The sequence below is a fragment of the Salmo trutta genome, unplaced genomic scaffold (assembly GCF_901001165.1).
Source record: "Salmo trutta unplaced genomic scaffold, fSalTru1.1, whole genome shotgun sequence".
In the NCBI taxonomy this organism is placed as follows: Eukaryota; Metazoa; Chordata; class Actinopteri; order Salmoniformes; family Salmonidae; genus Salmo; species Salmo trutta.
The window spans coordinates 513,151-530,817 of NW_021823412.1; the positions used below are offsets into that span (position 1 = coordinate 513,151).

At 42.3% G+C, this 17,667-nt stretch overlaps 1 non-coding gene across 1 annotated transcript; it reads left to right on the forward strand.

Moving 5' to 3' along the window:
* The first annotated feature begins 15,098 nt into the window (after positions 1-15,098).
* LOC115190878 (U1 spliceosomal RNA) lies at positions 15,099-15,262 on the forward strand. Its single transcript, XR_003877460.1, has one exon. It is a non-coding gene; the product is annotated as a U1 spliceosomal RNA (small nuclear RNA).
* Positions 15,263-17,667: the final 2,405 nt, after the last annotated feature.

Here is a 17,667-nt window from a genome sequence, read left to right on the forward strand (position 1 = left end):
CTCAGCTCACTGGTCACCATAGCAACACCCGTAGCACGCACTCCAGCAGGTTTATTTCACTAGTCATCCCCAAAATCAACACTTCCTTTGTCCGCCTTTCCTTACAGTTCTCTGCTGCCAATGACTGGAACGAATTGCAAAAATCACTGAAGCTGGAGACTTATATCTCCCTCATTAACTATAAGCATCAGCTGTCAGAGCAGCTTACCGATCATTGCACCTGTACACAGCCCATCTGTAAATAGCCCACCCAACTACCTCATCCCAATATTGTTATTTATTTTCTGCTCTTTTGCACCCCAGTATCTCTACTTGCACATCATCATCTGCACATCTATCACTCCAGTGTTAATGCTAAATTGTAATTATTTCGCCACTATGGCCTATTAATTGCCTTAACCTCCCTAATCTTACTACATTTTCACAAACTGTATATAGATTTTTCCATTGTATTATTGACTGTACGTTTGTATATCCCATATGTGTTGTTGTTTTTGTCGCACTGCTTTGCTTTATCTTGGCCAGGTCGCAGTTGTAAATGTGAACTTGTTCTCAACTGACCTACCTGGTTAAATAAAGGTGAAGTAAATAAAAATGAAAGGGTTCACAGTGAAGCTGTTAAAACTAGGGCTCTATTGTTGGCTGACTGTCACGCCCTGACCTGAGAGAGCCGTTTATTTCTCCTTTTGGTTAGGTCAGGGTGTGATGTGGGGTGGGCATTCTATGTTGTCTATTTCTTTGTTTTGGCCGAGTATGGTTCCCAATCAGAGGCAGCTGTCTATCGTTGTCTCTGATTGGGAATCATACTTAGGCAGCCTTTTCCCACCTGTGTTTGTGGTTAGTTATTTTCTGTTTAGTTTCTGTCACCTGACAGAACTGTTCGCTTTTTGTTTTGTTACTTTGTTTGAGTGTTTTGTTGATCGAATAAAATCATGAACACTTTCCACGCTGCGCTTTGGTCCCATTCTATTCCCAACGAGAAGCGTCACACTGACATTAAGTCAGCACAATTGTAAAATGCATGCTCGTTGGCAATTAGGACCGGCTCTCTCCCTCACTAACTAGAGGTATCAGCTTTTAGAGAAGCTTACCGATCACTGCACCTGTACACAGCCCATCTGTAAATAGCCCACTGGTTTAAACCTGTTACTGTGTTGTGAGCCTGTCAATTATCTGTCATTACTGCGCTCCTCTTAGTCACATGTAGAATTCTGTTACAACACACACACACAAACCCACACACACACAACAGCAACTTACAGTAGTGATCTATTTCTCCCCTCTGTGTTGAGCTCTGCTCTCCATCCTGCTGTCTGGTGAACTGAAGGAAGAGTCGCGGTACAAAGTATTTCCATATACTGAAGGAAGCGTCGCAGTACAAAGTGTTTCCCTGAAACACCACCTCTCTGTAGGAACCAGTTGGTTTACTTTATATCACCCAATGACGCATGTGACTGACACTTCTCCCTTTTGCAGTCATTATTGATAGATTTTTTGTTTTGAGGGTGTGTGTGTGTGTGTGTGTGTGTGTGTGTGTGTGTGTGTGCGTGTGTGTGTGTGATAACATATATGGTTACTATGCAGTCTGATCACTATAATTGTATTTAATTTAATTAGACAATTTCAAATACCTAACAATGTTTCACCAGGCATTATGAACCAACAATGACAGAAGATACCACACACTAAACCATCAGAAGACTTGTTAGAGTTCTATCACAGTGCCATCCGTTTAGTCACTAAAGCCCCATATGCTACCCACCACTGTGACCTGTATGCTCTCGTTGGCTGGCCCTCGCTACATGTCCGTCGCCAAACCCACTGGCTCCAGGTCATCTATAAGTCTTTGCTAGGTAAAGCTCCGCCTTATCTCAGCTCACTGGTCACCATAGCAACACCCGTAGCACGCGCTCCAGCAGGTTTATTTCACTAGTCATCCCCAAAATCAACACTTCCTTTGTCCGCCTTTCCTTACAGTTCTCTGCTGCCAATGACTGGAACGAATTGCAAAAATCACTGAAGCTGGAGACTTATATCTCCCTCATTAACTATAAGCATCAGCTGTCAGAGCAGCTTACCGATCATTGCACCTGTACACAGCCCATCTGTAAATAGCCCACCCAACTACCTCATCCCAATATTGTTATTTATTTTCTGCTCTTTTGCACCCCAGTATCTCTACTTGCACATCATCATCTGCACATCTATCACTTCAGTGTTAATGCTAAATTGTAATTATTTCGCCACTATGGCCTATTAATTGCCTTAACCTCCCTAATCTTACTACATTTTCACAAACTGTATATAGATTTTTCCATTGTGTTATTGACTGTACGTTTGTTTATCCCATATGTGTTGTTGTTTTTGTCGCACTGCTTTGCTTTATCTTGGCCAGGTCGCAGTTGTAAATGTGAACTTGTTCTCAACTGACCTACCTGGTTAAATAAAGGTGAAGTAAATAAAAATGAAAGGGTTCACAGTGAAGCTGTTAAAACTAGGGCTCTATTATTGGCTGACTGTCACGCCCTGACCTGAGAGAGCCGTTTATTTCTCCTTTTGGTTAGGTCAGGGTGTGATGTGGGGTGGGCATTCTATGTTGTCTATTTCTTTGTTTTGGCCGAGTATGGTTCCCAATCAGAGGCAGCTGTCTATCGTTGTCTCTGATTGGGAATCATACTTAGGCAGCCTTTTCCCACCTGTGTTTGTGGTTAGTTATTTTCTGTTTAGTTTCTGTCACCTGACAGAACTGTTCGCTTTTTGTTTTGTTACTTTGTTTGAGTGTTTTGTTGATCGAATAAAATCATGAACACTTTCCACGCTGCGCTTTGGTCCCATTCTATTCCCAACGAGAAGCGTCACACTGACATTAAGTCAGCACAATTGTCAAATGCATGCTTGTTGGCAATTATGACCGGCACTCTGTTATTTTCCAATCTGTGCGCCAGGATTGGTAATTTACCCGTTTTATATGAGCTCACCTGCACTGAGGTGGGAGGGGTGACAATATCTGAGGTGGGAGGGGTGACAATATCTGAGGTAGGAGGGGTGACAATATCTGAGGTAGGAGGGGTGACAATATCTGAGGTGGGAGGGGTGACAATATCTGAGGTAGGAGGGGTGACAATATCTGAGGTGGGAGGGGTGACAATATCTGAGGTAGGAGGGGTGACAATATCTGAGGTGTGTCCTTAAAAACGTGCACCATATATCAATTTCAGGCGGCGCTGGGCTCGGGAGAGGCGATGGTGGTGACATGTGTCCTCCGAAACATGACCCGCCAAGCTGCCTACTTTTTAACACACTCCTCACTTTACCCGGAAGTCAGCCGTACCAATGTGTCGGAGGAAACAGGACATGGCTAGAAGGGATACAGCTTTTGTCAAATTAACGTCAAAATTTGAAATTTGTTGCATTTTAGCTAACCCAACCCTTTTCATAACCTTAACCTAATTCTCCTAACCTGCCATGTTAATTCTCCGAACCTGCTATGTTAATTCTCCGTACCTGCCATGTTAATTCTCCGTACCTGCCATGTTAATTCTCCTAACCTGCCATGTTAATTCTCCGTACCTGCCATGTTAATTCTCCTAACCTACTATGTTAATTCTCATAACCTGCCATGTTAATTCTCCTAACCTGCCATGTTAGTTCTCCTAACCTACTATGTTAATTCTCCGTACCTGCCATGTTAATTCTCCTAACCTACTATGTTAATTCTCCTAAGCTACTATGTTAATTCTCCTAACCTGCCATGTTAATTCTCCGTACCTGCCATGTTAATTCTCCTAATATGTTAATTCTCCTAACCTGCTATGAAAAGTAAAATGTGACATTCATTTGAGCCAAAAAAAAAACCCACCAGCACCTAACCCTGACAGCGCTGGGCCAATTGTGCACCGCCTTTTGGAGCTCCCAGCTACAACAGCCTTGGATCATACACCAAGCTGTAGTGACACCTCAGCACTGCATGCAGTGCCTTAGACCGCTGGGCCACTCAGGAGGCCTCTGTTGTGGCATGGATTTTGACAGAGGAATGGCAGCCTTTCCAGCCGTGACACACAGTACCCATATGCTCATGGAACAAGAGAGATGTGTTTTTCGTGCCAGTAAACCTGGTATTTAGAAACATAAAAACAAATGTTTTTTTACCATTTTGTTTCATTTAATTACAAACCAAGCACAGATTCCCCTTCTTTGTCTTGCCCAATGCAATTGCCAATTTACTCAAGACTATCGATAAAGGGTTTTGCTCGTGAGACCACTTTTAAAAATAAATCTTAATCACCAAAGCTGTATTAAAACATCAAGTTTGGGAGCATCAAAAAGGCTCAGGCAGGACAGAATTATGGCACCTATCAATATAACGCTTTGTCATCCCTACTGCCTCTGATCTGATGTATAGCATTTACTTTTACTTTGTACTTTTACTCAAGTATGAAACATGAGTACTTTTTCTACCACTGTACTTAAGTACATGTAAAACCAGATACTTTTAGACTTTTAATCAAGTAGTGTTTTACTGGGTAACTTACACTTTTACTTGAGACATTTTCTGTTAAGGTATCTTTACTTTTACTCAAGTATGACAATTGAGTACTTTTTCCACCACTGGTAATATTGGGATGAAAACTCTAAATGTAATACATTTCATCTCTGTATCTGACATGATACAGGTGTATTCTTTTATCTAAGCCCATAACCATGTGTGTAAGGTGTATACTTTTCATTCAAAGTAGATGTGTTAAGACTACCCAGAATCACTCTGTGTGAGCCTGATTCAGCCCACTGTAGTACAAGGTTAAAAAGCATATTGATGAGTTAGTTAAAAAGCTTAGAATAACAAAGGGCTTCTTCCATAGAAAAAGGTCCTGCCCAGTGGCGGACAGTGCCGTTTAAGATGAGGGAGGACAATTCCTTTTTTCATGAGCATGGCCTTATTTCTATTACAGCATGTTGGATGACTGTCATTTATATTCCATTCAGCCAGTTCAATATAACATCCATAGGTTTAGGTTACTGTCATTCATATTCCATTCACCCAGTTCAATGTAACATCCATAGGTTTAGGCTACTTCCAGTTCACACCGGTATAAACCTGTTACTGTGTGATGAGTCTGTCAATTATCTGCTGTTACTGACCTCCTCTTAGTCACATGTAGCATTCTGTTACAACACACACACACACACACACACACACACACACACACACTGAGACTGGGGTGGCAGGTAGCTAGCTTAGTGGTTAGAGCGTTGGGCCAGTAACCGAAAGATTGCTGGCTTGAATCCCTGAGCTGACAAGGTAAAAATCTGTCGTTCTGCCCCTGAACAAGGTAGTTAACCCACTGTTCCCCTTTAAGCCGTCATTGTAAATAACAATTTGTTCTTAACTGACTTGCCTAGATAAAAAAAGGTTAAATAAAGGTTACACAAAAATGAAATAAGACACACCACACCCTCACAACAGCAACTTACAGTAGTAATCTATTTCTCCCCTCTGTGTTGATCTCTGCTCTCCATCCTGCTGTCTGGTGATTATCTGTCTGGTGAACTGAAGGGAGAGTACAAAGTATTTCCATATACTGAAGGAAGCGTCGCGGTACAAAGTATTTCCATATACTGAAGGAAGAGTCGCGGTACAAAGTATTTCCATATACTGAAGGAAGCGTCGCAGTACAAAGTGTTTCCCTGAAACACCACCTCTCTGTAGGAACCAGTTGGTTTACTTCATATAACCCAATGACGCATGTGACTGACACTTCTCCCTTTTGCAGTCATTATTGATAGATTTTTTGTTTTGAGGGTGTGTGTGTGTGTGTGTGTGTGTGTGTGTGTGTGCGTGTGTGTGTGTGATAACATATATGGTTACTATGCAGTCTGATCACTATAATTGTATTTAATTTAATTAGACAATTTCAAATACCTAACAATGTTTCACCAGGCATTATGAACCAACAATGACAGAAGATACCACACACTAAACCATCAGAAGACTTGTTAGAGTTCTATCACAGTGCCATCCGTTTAGTCACTAAAGCCCCATATGCTACCCACCACTGTGACCTGTATGCTCTCGTTGGCTGGCCCTCGCTACATGTCCGTCGCCAAACCCACTGGCTCCAGGTCATCTATAAGTCTTTGCTAGGTAAAGCTCCGCCTTATCTCAGCTCACTGGTCACCATAGCAACACCCGTAGCACGCGCTCCAGCAGGTTTATTTCACTAGTCATCCCCAAAATCAACACTTCCTTTGTCCGCCTTTCCTTCCAGTTCTCTGCTGCCAATGACTGGAACGAATTGCAAAAATCACTGAAGCTGGAGACTTATATCTCCCTCATTAACTATAAGCATCAGCTGTCAGAGCAGCTTACCGATCATTGCACCTGTACACAGCCCATCTGTAAATAGCCCACCCAACTACCTCATCCCAATATTGTTATTTATTTTCTGCTCTTTTGCACCCCAGTATCTCTACTTGCACATCATCATCTGCACATCTATCACTCCAGTGTTAATGCTAAATTGTAATTATTTCGCCACTATGGCCTATTAATTGCCTTAACCTCCCTAATCTTACTACATTTTCACAAACTGTATATAGATTTTTCCATTGTGTTATTGACTGTACGTTTGTTTATCCCATATGTGTTGTTGTTTTTGTCGCACTGCTTTGCTTTATCTTGGCCAGGTCGCAGTTGTAAATGTGAACTTGTTCTCAACTGGCCTACCTGGTTAAATAAAGGTGAAGTAAATAAAAATGAAAGGGTTCACAGTGAAGCTGTTAAAACTAGGGCTCTATTGTTGGCTGACTGTCACGCCCTGACCTGAGAGAGCCGTTTATTTCTCCTTTTGGTTAGGTCAGGGTGTGATGTGGGGTGGGCATTCTATGTTGTCTATTTCTTTGTTTTGGCCGAGTATGGTTCCCAATCAGAGGCAGCTGTCTATCGTTGTCTCTGATTGGGAATCATACTTAGGCAGCCTTTTCCCACCTGTGTTTGTGGTTAGTTATTTTCTGTTTAGTTTCTGTCACCTGACAGAACTGTTCGCTTTTTGTTTTGTTACTTTGTTTGAGTGTTTTGTTGATCGAATAAAATCATGAACACTTTCCACGCTGCGCTTTGGTCCCATTCTATTCCCAACGAGAAGCGTCACACTGACATTAAGTCAGCACAATTGTAAAATGCATGCTCGTTGGCAATTAGGACCGGCTCTCTCCCTCACTAACTAGAGGCATCAGCTTTTAGAGAAGCTTACCGATCACTGCACCTGTACACAGCCCATCTGTAAATAGCCCACCGGTTTAAACCTGTTACTGTGTTGTGAGCCTGTCAATTATCTGTCATTACTGCGCTCCTCTTAGTCACATGTAGAATTCTGTTACAACACACACACACAAACCCACAAACCCACACACACACACACAAACACACAAACCCACACACACACACACAAACCCACACACACACACACAAACACACACAAACCCACACACACACACAAACCCACCCTCACAACAGCAACTTACAGTAGTAATCTATTTCTCCCCTCTGTGTTGATCTCTGCTCTCCATCCTGCTGTCTGGTGAACTGAAGGAAGAGTCGCGGTACAAAGTATTTCCATATACTGAAGGGAGAGTCGCGGTACAAAGTATTTCCATATACTGAAGGAAGCGTCGCGGTACAAAGTGTTTCCCTGAAACACCACCTCTCTGTAGGAACCAGTTGGTTTACTTTATATAACCCAATGACGCATGTGACTGACACTTCTCCCTTTTGCAGTCATTATTGATAGATTTTTTGTTTTGAGGGTGTGTGTGTGTGTGTGTGTGTGTGTGTGTGTGTGTGCATGTGTGTGTGTGATAACATATATGGTTACTATGCAGTCTGATCACTATAATTGTATTTAATTTAATTAGACAATTTCAAATACCTAACAATGTTTCACCAGGCATTATGAACCAACAATGACAGAAGATACCACACACTAAACCATCAGAAGACTTGTTAGAGTTCTATCACAGTGCCATCCGTTTAGTCACTAAAGCCCCATATGCTACCCACCACTGTGACCTGTATGCTCTCGTTGGCTGGCCCTCGCTACATGTCCGTCGCCAAACCCACTGGCTCCAGGTCATCTATAAGTCTTTGCTAGGTAAAGCTCCGCCTTATCTCAGCTCACTGGTCACCATAGCAACACCCGTAGCACGCACTCCAGCAGGTTTATTTCACTAGTCATCCCCAAAATCAACACTTCCTTTGTCCGCCTTTCCTTACAGTTCTCTGCTGCCAATGACTGGAACGAATTGCAAAAATCACTGAAGCTGGAGACTTATCTCTCCCTCTCTAACTTTAAACATCAGCTGTCAGAGCAGCTTACCGATCATTGCACCTGTACACAGCCCATCTGTAAATAGCCCACCCAACTACCTCATCCCAATATTGTTATTTATTTTCTGCTCTTTTGCACCCCAGTATCTCTACTTGCACATCATCATCTGCACATCTATCACTCCAGTGTTAATGCTAAATTGTAATTATTTCGCCACTATGGCCTATTAATTGCCTTAACCTCCCTAATCTTACTACATTTTCACAAACTGTATATAGATTTTTCCATTGTATTATTGACTGTACGTTTGTATATCCCATATGTGTTGTTGTTTTTGTCGCACTGCTTTGCTTTATCTTGGCCAGGTCGCAGTTGTAAATGTGAACTTGTTCTCAACTGACCTACCTGGTTAAATAAAGGTGAAGTAAATAAAAATGAAAGGGTTCACAGTGAAGCTGTTAATTAGGGCTCTATTATTGGCTGACGTTAAGTCAGCACAATTGTCAAATGCATGCTTGTTGGCAATTATGACCGGCACTCTGTTATTTTCCAATCTGTGCGCCAGGATTGGTAATTTACCCGTTTTATATGAGCTCACCTGCACTGAGGTGGGAGGGGTGACAATATCTGAGGTAGGAGGGGTGACAATATTTGAGGTGGGAGGGGTGACAATATCTGAGGTAGGAGGGGTGACAATATCTGAGGTAGGAGGGGTGACAATATCTGAGGTGGGAGGGGTGACAATATCTGAGGTAGGAGGGGTGACAATATCTGAGGTGGGAGGGGTGACAATATCTGAGGTGGGAGGGGTGACAATATCTGAGGTAGGAGGGGTGACAATATCTGAGGTAGGAGGGGTGACAATATCTGAGGTGGGAGGGGTGACAATATCTGAGGTAGGAGGGGTGACAATATCTGAGGTGGGAGGGGTGACAATATCTGAGGTAGGAGGGGTGACAATATCTGAGGTGGGAGGGGTGACAATATCTGAGGTAGGAGGGGTGACAATATCTGAGGTGGGAGGGGTGACAATATCTGAGGTGGGAGGGGTGACAATATCTGAGGTAGGAGGGGTGACAATATCTGAGGTGGGAGGGGTGACAATATCTGAGGTAGGAGGGGTGACAATATCTGAGGTGTGTCCTTAAAAACGTGCACCATATATCAATTTCAGGCGGCGCTGGGCTCGGGAGAGGCGATGGTGGTGACATGTGTCCTCCGAAACATGACCCGCCAAGCTGCCTACTTTTTAACACACTCCTCACTTTACCCGGAAGTCAGCCGTACCAATGTGTCGGAGGAAACAGGACATGGCTAGAAGGGATACAGCTTTTGTCAAATTAACGTCAAAATTTGAAATTTGTTGCATTTTAGCTAACCCAACCCTTTTCATAACCTTAACCTAATTCTCCTAACCTGCCATGTTAATTCTCCGAACCTGCTATGTTAATTCTCCGTACCTGCCATGTTAATTCTCCGTACCTGCCATGTTAATTCTCCTAACCTGCCATGTTAATTCTCCGTACCTGCCATGTTAATTCTCCTAACCTACTATGTTAATTCTCATAACCTGCCATGTTAATTCTCCTAACCTGCCATGTTAGTTCTCCTAACCTACTATGTTAATTCTCCGTACCTGCCATGTTAATTCTCCTAACCTACTATGTTAATTCTCCTAAGCTACTATGTTAATTCTCCTAACCTGCCATGTTAATTCTCCGTACCTGCCATGTTAATTCTCCTAATATGTTAATTCTCCTAACCTGCTATGAAAAGTAAAATGTGACATTCATTTGAGCCAAAAAAAAAACCCACCAGCACCTAACCCTGACAGCGCTGGGCCAATTGTGCACCGCCCTTTGGAGCTCCCAGCTACAACAGCCTTGGATCATACACCAAGCTGTAGTGACACCTCAGCACTGCATGCAGTGCCTTAGACCGCTGGGCCACTCAGGAGGCCTCTGTTGTGGCATGGATTTTGACAGAGGAATGGCAGCCTTTCCAGCCGTGACACACAGTACCCATATGCTCATGGAACAAGAGAGATGTGTTTTTCGTGCCAGTAAACCTGGTATTTAGAAACATAAAAACAAATGTTTTTTTACCATTTTGTTTCATTTAATTACAAACCAAGCACAGATTCCCCTTCTTTGTCTTGCCCAATGCAATTGCCAATTTACTCAAGACTATCGATAAAGGGTTTTGCTCGTGAGACCACTTTTAAAAATAAATCTTAATCACCAAAGCTGTATTAAAACATCAAGTTTGGGAGCATCAAAAAGGCTCAGGCAGGACAGAATTATGGCACCTATCAATATAACGCTTTGTCATCCCTACTGCCTCTGATCTGATGTATAGCATTTACTTTTACTTTGTACTTTTACTCAAGTATGAAACATGAGTACTTTTTCTACCACTGTACTTAAGTACATGTAAAACCAGATACTTTTAGACTTTTAATCAAGTAGTGTTTTACTGGGTAACTTACACTTTTACTTGAGACATTTTCTGTTAAGGTATCTTTACTTTTACTCAAGTATGACAATTGAGTACTTTTTCCACCACTGGTAATATTGGGATAAAAACTCTAAATGTAATACATTTCATCTCTGTATCTGACATGATACAGGTGTATTCTTTTATCTAAGCCCATAACCATGTGTGTAAGGTGTATACTTTTCATTCAAAGTAGATGTGTTAAGACTACCCAGAATCACTCTGTGTGAGCCTGATTCAGCCCACTGTAGTACAAGGTTAAAAAGCATATTGATGAGTTAGTTAAAAAGCTTAGAATAACAAAGGGCTTCTTCCATAGAAAAAGGTCCTGCCCAGTGGCGGACAGTGCCGTTTAAGATGAGGGAGGACAATTCCTTTTTTCATGAGCATGGCCTTATTTCTATTACAGCATGTTGGATGACTGTCATTCATATTCCATTCAGCCAGTTCAATGTAACATCCATAGGTTTAGGCTACTTCCAGTTCACACCGGTATAACCCTGTTACTGTGTGATGAGCCTGTCAATTATCTGCTGTTACTGACCTCCTCTTAGTCACATGTAGCATTCTGTTACAACACACACACACAAACACACACACACACACACACACTGAGACTGGGGTGGCAGGTAGCTAGCTTAGTGGTTAGAGCGTTGGGCCAGTAACCGAAAGATTGCTGGCTTGAATCCCCGAGCTGACAAGGTCAAAATCTGTCGTTCTGCCCCTGAACAAGGTAGTTAACCCACTGTTCCCCTTTAAGCCGTCATTGTAAATAACAATTTGTTCTTAACTGACTTGCCTAGATAAAAAAAGGTTAAATAAAGGTTACATAAAAATGAAATAAGACACACCACACCCTCACAACAGCAACTTACAGTAATGATCTATTTCTCCCCTCTGTGTTGATCTCTGCTCTCCATCCTGCTGTCTGGTGAACTGAAGGAAGAGTCAACACTGATACTGAAGGGAGAGTTGAGTTATCAATGATACTGAAGGGAGAGTTGAGTTATCAATGATACTGAAGGGAGAGTTGAGTTATCACTGATACTGAAGGGAGAGTTGAGTTATCACTGATACTGAAGGGAGAGTTGAGTTATCACTGATACTGAAGGGAGAGTTGAGTTATCACTGATACTGAAGGGAGAGTTGAGTTATCACTGATACTGAAGGGAGAGTTGAGTTATCACTGATACTGAAGGGAGAGTTGAGTTATCACTGATACTGAAGGGAGAGTTGAGTTATCACTGATACTGAAGGGAGAGTTGAGTTATCACTGATACTGAAGGGAGAGTCTTCGTACAAAGTGTTTCCCTGATACATCTCCTCCCTGTAGGAACCAGTTGGTTTACTTTATACCACCCTATGATGCATGTGTGTGTTTTGAGGGTGTGTGTGTGTGTGTGTGTGTGTGTGATAACATATATGGTTACTATGCAGTCTGATCTCTGTAATTGTATTTTGTTTTATTTGACAATTTCAAATACCCCCCCAAAATTTCACCAGTCAACATGTACCAATAATGACAGAAGATACTGAACACTAAACCATTAGAAGACTTGTTAGGGTTCACAGTGAAGTTGTTAAAACTATAGCTCTATTTTTGGCTGCTGTTAAGTCAGCACAATTGTCAAACGCGTGCTCATTGGCAGTTATGACCCGCGCGCTACTATTTTTCAATCTGTGCGCAAGGATCGGTAATTTACCCGTTTTAAACTTGCCTGCACGAAGGTGGGAGGAGTGACAATATCTGAGGTGTATCCTTAAAAATGTGCACCAAAGTGCCGATTTCAGGCAATGCTGGGCTCGGGAGAGTTGATGGTAGTGACGTATCATCCGAAACATGACCCGCCAAACTGCCTACTTAACACACTGCTCACTTAACCCGGAAGTCATCCGTACCAATGTGTCGGAGGAAACAGGTCATGGCTAGAAGGGATAAAGCTTCTGTCAAATTAACGTCAAAAGTTGAAATGTGTTGCATTTTAGCTAACCCAACCCTTTTCATAACCTTAACCTAATTCTCCCAACCTGCTATGTTAAATCCCCTAACCTGCTACATTAATTCTCCTAACCTGCATCGCCCTTTGGAGGGCCGACTGCGACACAGTCTTGGATCATACCCCAAATTATTTTGCCCAAAATTCTAAAAACTTATTTTTGCTTTGTCATTATGTGGTATTGTGTGTAGATTGATGAGGGGGGAAACAATGTAATGCAGTTTAGAATAAGGTTGTAACGTAACAAAATGTGGGAAAAGTCAAGGTGTCTGAATACTTTCCGAATGCACTGTATGACATGACTTGTCATGTAGTCTCTATGTACCCCTTATGGCTTCTAATGTAGTCTCTATGTATCCCTTATGGCTTCTATTGTAGTCTATGTATCCCTTACTGTAGTTAAACATTAACAGGACAAAGCCTTTGGCCTAGATTGAGGGCACTATTTAATATGTTATCGCTGAAGCGTTACAGATTCCACCATAGAAATGTCAAGGTCATTTCTGATTGAGCCAACATGCAGCGTTTACCGTGAACGCCGTCTCCGACAGCGTGGGAACGTTGCCTTTAAAAGCCTCAAAGCCTATAATCTGCTATCATATATCACACCCCCTCGGGCCTTATTGCGTCATTACCTCTCAGTCAGCCGCTGGCCCTCCGTCAGTCATAGAGGAAGGAAGAGCAAAGACAGACACACGGGGTGGTTCGGTGGCTACCATGGCCACTGCCTGGGGGGGGGGGGGGTCTCTACTCGTTTCGCTACCAGCGTGGTGAAGAAGGCGCAACAGAGCCTCTTCAAACTCAGGAGGCTAAAGAAAATTGGCTTGTCACCTAAAACCCTCAAACTTTACAGATGCACAATCGAAAGCATCATGTCGGGCTGTATCACCGCCTCGGACAGCAGGGTAGCCTAGTGGTTAGAGAGTTGGGCCGGTAACCGAAAGGTTGCAAGTTCGAATCCCTGAGCTGACAAGGTACAACACAGTTGTTCTGCCCCTGAACAAGGCAGTTAACCCACTGTTCCTAGGCTGTCATTGAAAATAAGAATTTGTTCTTAACAGACTTACCTAGTTAACAGACTAGTTAAATAAAGATAAAATAAAAAATAAAAAAAAACATTGAACAATTTCTAAAGACTGTTGACGTCTAGTGGAAGCCATAGGCACTGCAACCAGGTTCCTAATAATAAGGGTATCCCAGAGAAACCATTGGAAAATCCTATGACCTCAATATTTTCCCCCCTGGATGGTTTGTCCTCGGGGTTTCACCTGCCAAATCAGTTCTGTTATACTCACAGACATTATTAGAAACTTTAGAGTGTTTTCTATCCAAATCTACCAATTATATGCATATCCTAGCATCTGGGCCTGAGTAACAGGCAGTTTACTTTGGTCACGCTTTTCATCCGGATGTCAAAATACTGCCCCCTACCCAAGAGAGGATAACCCACTTTGACATGATAACCCACTTTGACATGATAACCTTGCAACCTTTACTCTTATGAGCAGTTCTCCTCTCAGCAGCATCTTGTGGTGCAGAATATCTCACTAGCAGGTAAAGGGTAGGGAATAAAGTTGAGATGCTAATGCGTATTCTGACTGAGTGACAGCAAACGTGGCTGTGCGCACACACACACACACGCACGCACGCACACACACACACACACACACACCTCAGCGCGCTGCTCATAATCACCAGGTTTGTTTTTGCAGTGAGAATTTGCAGGAAGTTATTTTGCCAACATCTATTTAGGCATATTAAAAACGACCATCAACTGTCAATTTACAGATACAATTACAAATACGAGTATGTCCATGTGAGCACACCCCGAGTAGCTGCTATGTCTTGTTGTTGATGAAGTAGTAGGCGACTGTTTCTCCTCCATATCTGGGGTCGTATGTGATGAAACTATTCCTACAATGTCTGGAACGCTACAAAACACCAGAAATAGTTGGTGTCTTTCGGTTGGCTGTGGGAGCACGAATGTGATTTCAGCATTTTGGTACATCGCCTACTTGTGTGTAATCAGACGGACATTTAGACAAACAGTTCAATGTATATAGAATGTCTACCGTGTTGCATGATGGGAAAATAGTCAGACAGCGATATAATATAATAAAACAAAGTGCATCGCTTTTCCACCGCTTCGTCCACAACTGTATTAGTAAACGTTATTAGACCCTGGTCGATATGATGTGGTATTGTCAGTAGTAGAAGTGGTAACCGTTAGACAAACACCTTTGTCCTGGAATGAGTTCCCCTCTACCAACGTGTACAACTCATACTTACCTGGCAAGGGAGACACCGTTATCAAGAAGGCGGTTCACCCAGGGCGAGGCTCAGCCATTGCACTCCGGCTGTGCTGACCCCTGCGAATTTCCCAAATGTGGAAATCTCGATTGCATAATTTCTGGTAGTGGGGGACTGCGTTTGCACTCTCCCCTGATCTTGATGTGAAAGAAATATTCATAGTTATAATTTAGTTTTTCGTCGAAAAAGAGGTTTATTTACACTTTCTTATCAGGTGAATGGTGTTAAGAATGTAGGATCAATTTAAAAGCTTAGTAAGGCCTGAAACAGTCATTTTGTCTTTTAAAAACCCCAATGTTTGAGATCTGTTATTGTAGCACTGGTGATTATGCCTGTCAATGCAACCACACGTTGATAAAGCATTTACAATCATCGAGAATGACACAAAAATATGTTTGAAAACATATTTCCATTCCATTAAATGTTTTTCTAGTCATAGTAGACCTCGGCTCCACACAACACAATACAAAGGACAGGAGGACATTGTCATAGCGTAGAGCCTTACATACTGACATGGAATATAAACCATCATTAGTCAGCTTTACACATGATTTAAATGAAGTTATGCTCGGCATGGAGTTACTGTGGTAGTTTGTTCCACTCAACAGCGCCAGTAAATAAAAAGTGTTCTTACCAGATAGACTCTTCCATTTAAAACAGGCGGTATCAGAGTCTCTGGTTCTGACGCTTTATTGGTGGACAGCTGTAATATAAATTAAATTATTAGATGGGTACCTGGGGGCTAATCTAATCTCACAATTCCACAACAAGAATAATATAAATAATACACACATCTAAGTAAAGGGATGGAATAAGAAAATATACATATAAAGATATGGATGAGCGATGACCGATCGGCATAGGCAAGATGCAATAGGTGTTAATTCTAGGGCAAAAACTAAAACACGGACCTCTTGGGAGTCCCGGAGGAGAGGTTTGAAAAAGGCTGATCTAGAATAACGTGATTCAAATTAGTTAACTTTTCTAGGCCTACATCAGCTGTACAACTTGAGTGTGTGCGGCACAGGTGGCTGGTGGCACTTCAATTGAGGAGGACAGAATGAATGAAATGGTATCAAGACACATGAGACATATGGTTTCCTTTCACACCATTCCAGACATTTCTGTCATCCTTCCTCCCTTCACAAAGCCTCCTGTGGTGTCTGGAGGCCTAATTCACCTAGAATAATGTGATTCAAAATGTTTTCTAGGCTGCGTTTACACAGGCAGCCCAATTCTGATATTTTTTACCACTAATTGGTGTTTTTGACTAATCACATCAGATCTTTTCACATCAGATTTTATCTGATTGGTCAAAAGACCAATGAGTGAAGAAAAATGAAGATTTGAATTGGGCTTCCTGTGTAGACACAGCCATGGAACTTTACAGTAATCCAGTCCACTAGATACCCAACTGTACCTTTAACATTTCCAACATCCATGACACCCAGGTCATTTGACAAATTCATTTCTCAATGTCGGTCTGGAGTTCTCTTCCTCACGAACTAATTAAAAGTGCAATATGTTTAGAGTGACCATATTTTAGTTTTGAAAAAAGAGGACATGTCCCGGTAAAAGAGTATGGTCACCCTAGTGTTGTGGAATGCAAAAACTCCCTCGGCAGCAGTAACAGCATCTTCTGTTTGACCTGCTCTCATAAAATAGTCAGTTAAATTTACCTGACGAACTCTCTCCTTTAGCTGCAATTTTGTGTTTTGCGGAGCTTATGTGGGCTTCTAGGTCACTAGCACCTTTATTTGACACTGACACGTACGTGCCAGCTTTGCAGGTCATGCATTCTGCTTCACACGGATCCCGACCAAGACGAAAACACGGGAATTTTCTCTGTAAATCGTCTGTGAATTTACATTTGCGTTTGGGCATTTTTACGCTGTTCTGGAGCCATGTGCCACTGTTGACAAGCAAGCTGCTGCTGTCTCTTGGCTGTTGCCATGGTGAGGGTAATGATTGAGATGCAGTTTGACCAATGTTTGCGTAGGCCTTGACATGACCCACCAATGGTGGCGTGTGAGAAGGCGGGACCTAAAGAGAAAGGTCAAAGCAACGCAAAACCCCAAAAACGCACACAATGAATGGCGACTGTAGAAAGCAAAAGCAGAATCCCGGACATTTTGGGCGATTTAGAAATCCCGGCTGGACGAATTTTTTTAGGTCCAAAAAGAGGACATGTCCGGGAAAAAGAGGACGTATGGTCACCCTAAATATGTAGCTTTGTGGGCGACCCGACCAAAAATTCACGTGAGTTATAGATATGTCTTCTGGTTGAAAGCAAGTCTGATGTGTGCTATTTATCTGCTTCCCGTCCGTAAATGTAGGCATATTTTTTTACTCTCGGTTTTGTACAGCAGCTTCAAACAGCTGAACAAAAATAATAAAAAAATGCGTTTTTGAAAATATTTCTGCATACTGCGTCTTAGACTGCAATTACCAAAATTCTTTGCGACAGGAAGTGGAAGTGAGAACGAAAACGCTCCACTTATGAGCAAGTGGCAAGTGATAAACCTGGCTTTCGCTAGCAA